Below are 2,500 nucleotides of genomic sequence, written 5' to 3' on the forward strand. Positions count from 1 at the left end.
CAGTATCCCTGGGTAACAGTATCCCTGGGTAACAATTTCCCTGGGTAACAGTAGGAATGGACATCAAAATTGTTACAAGGTTTTACCATTCTAATAAATTGATAATTTTTAGAATCCATCAGATACTGACTGAATTATAGCACATAAAAACCTTTTACTGGCACGGACGAGTTCAGGGACGAGTCTAGGGACGAGTTCAGGGACCGGTTCAGGGACGGGTTCAGGGACGAGTTCAGGGACCGGTTCAGGGACGGGTTCAGGGACGAGTTCAGGGACGGGTTCAGGGACGAGTTCAGGGACGAGTTCAGGGACTGGTTCAGGGACGGGTTCAGGGACGGGTTCAGGGACGGGTTCAGGGACCGGTTCAGGGACGAGTTCAGGGACGAGTTCAGGGACTGGTTCAGGGACGAGTTCAGGGACTGGTTCAGGGACGAGGTCAGGGACGAGTTCAGGGACTGGATCACAGTATCCCTGGGTAACAGTAGGAATGTTAGCTACCTGATGGGCCAGCTAGAGGAATCAACCAGACCGGGCTGTTAGCTACCTGATGGGCCAGCTAGAGGAATCAACCAGACCGGGCTGTTAGCTACCTGATGGGCCAGCTAGAGGAATCAACCAGACCGGGCTGTTAGCTACCTGATGGGCCAGCTAGAGGAATCAACCAGACCAGGCTGTTAGCTACCTGATGGGCCAGCTAGAGGAATCAACCAGACCAGGCTGTTAGCTACCTGATGGGCCAGCTAGAGGAATCAACCAGACCAGGCTGTTAGCTACCTGATGGGCCAGCTAGAGGAATCAACCAGACCGGGCTGTTAGCTACCTGATGGGCCAGCTAGAGGAATCAACCAGACCGGGCTGTTAGCTACCTGATGGGCCAGCTAGAGGAATCAACCAGACCAGGCTGTTAGCTACCTGATGGGCCAGCTAGAGGAATCAACCAGACCGGGCTGTTAGCTACCTGATGGGCCAGCTAGAGGAATCAACCAGACCAGGCTGTTAGCTACCTGATGGGCCAGCTAGAGGAATCAACCAGACCAGGCTGTTAGCTACCTGATGGGCCAGCTAGAGGAATCAACCAGACCGGGCTGTTAGCTACCTAATGGGCCAGCTAGAGGAATCAACCAGACCGGGCTGTTAGCTACCTGATGGGCCAGCTAGAGGAATCAACCAGACCGGGCTGTTAGCTACCTGATGGGCCAGCTAGAGGAATCAACCAGACCGGGCTGTTAGCTACCTGATGGGCCAGCTAGAGGAATCAACCAGACCAGGCTGTTAGCTACCTGATGGGCCAGCTAGAGGAATCAACCAGACCAGGCTGTTAGCTACCTGATGGGCCAGCTAGAGGAATCAACCAGACCGGGCTGTTAGCTACCTGATGGGCCAGCTAGAGGAGTCAACCAGACCAGGCTGTTAGCTACCTGATGGGCCAGCTAGAGGAATCAACCAGACCGGGCTGTTAGCTACCTGATGGGCCAGCTAGAGGAATCAACCAGACCGGGCTGTTAGCTACCTGATGGGCCAGCTAGAGGAATCAACCAGACCAGGCTGTTAGCTACCTGATGGGCCAGCTAGAGGAATCAACCAGACCGGGCTGTTAGCTACCTGATGGGCCAGCTAGAGGAATCAACCAGACTGGGCTGTTAGCTACCTGATGGGCCAGCTAGAGGAATCAACCAGACCAGGCTGTTAGCTACCTGATGGGCCAGCTAGAGGAATCAAAACAGGCCCGGAGCGAAGGACACACCGAGGCCCACAGAACCACACCTGCAGCCCAGAGCAGGCCCGGAGCGAAGGACACACCGAGGCCCACAGAACCGCACCTGCGGCCCAGAGCGAAGGACACACAGAGGCCCACAGAACCGCACCTGCAGCCCAGAGAAGGCCCGGAGCGAAGGACACACCGAGGCCCACAGAACCGCACCTGCAGCCCGGAGCGAAGGATACACAGAGACCCAGCGCTATCATCGCGCGTCTTCTCAACTTCTCAACGAAAACAGGATATAATGCAGCTGTCGAGAACCAAGGGAGAACTATTCCACAAAGACAAAACACATATCTATCTTCAATGACTATTCTGCAGAGCTATTAGCGGACGAGAAAAGATTACGACGGGATCGAGAGAGAGAACTGGCAGCCCAAAACATCACATACTCTCTGATGTTCCCTGCGAAGCTGAGCGTCACCCATGAGAGTAAGACCCACATCTTGGATTCTGTACCTGATGCCGAGTACTTCCTGCGCTCTATTGGGATTACACCGCTTTCCAGATCCGAGGACAAGGGTGTCCGGAAAAATATACAGACTATGTGGCAAAATGTTGAGCCCAGAAGGAGTGAGAGACAGGACCCAAGGCCTGAGAAGTATCTTATTAAAATCTACCACGGAACATTGACTACTGAAGCGACCCCTTCTTCTTAAGGACTGGAAACTGCCTGGATTTATACTCATAATTGTGATCTTATTGCCGGACTAATTCATCAAATCTTTGACCTGTAGTTTT

At 53.5% G+C, this 2,500-nt stretch overlaps 1 protein-coding gene across 1 annotated transcript in view; it reads right to left on the reverse strand.

The window, feature by feature from the left end:
• LOC123724040 (serine/arginine-rich splicing factor 11) overlaps positions 1-2,500 on the reverse strand; it is a 19,038-nt gene that overhangs the window by 6,222 nt on the left and 10,316 nt on the right. The window lies entirely within an intron of this gene.

This window comes from Salmo salar, unplaced genomic scaffold, assembly GCF_905237065.1.
Source record: "Salmo salar unplaced genomic scaffold, Ssal_v3.1, whole genome shotgun sequence".
In the NCBI taxonomy this organism is placed as follows: Eukaryota; Metazoa; Chordata; class Actinopteri; order Salmoniformes; family Salmonidae; genus Salmo; species Salmo salar.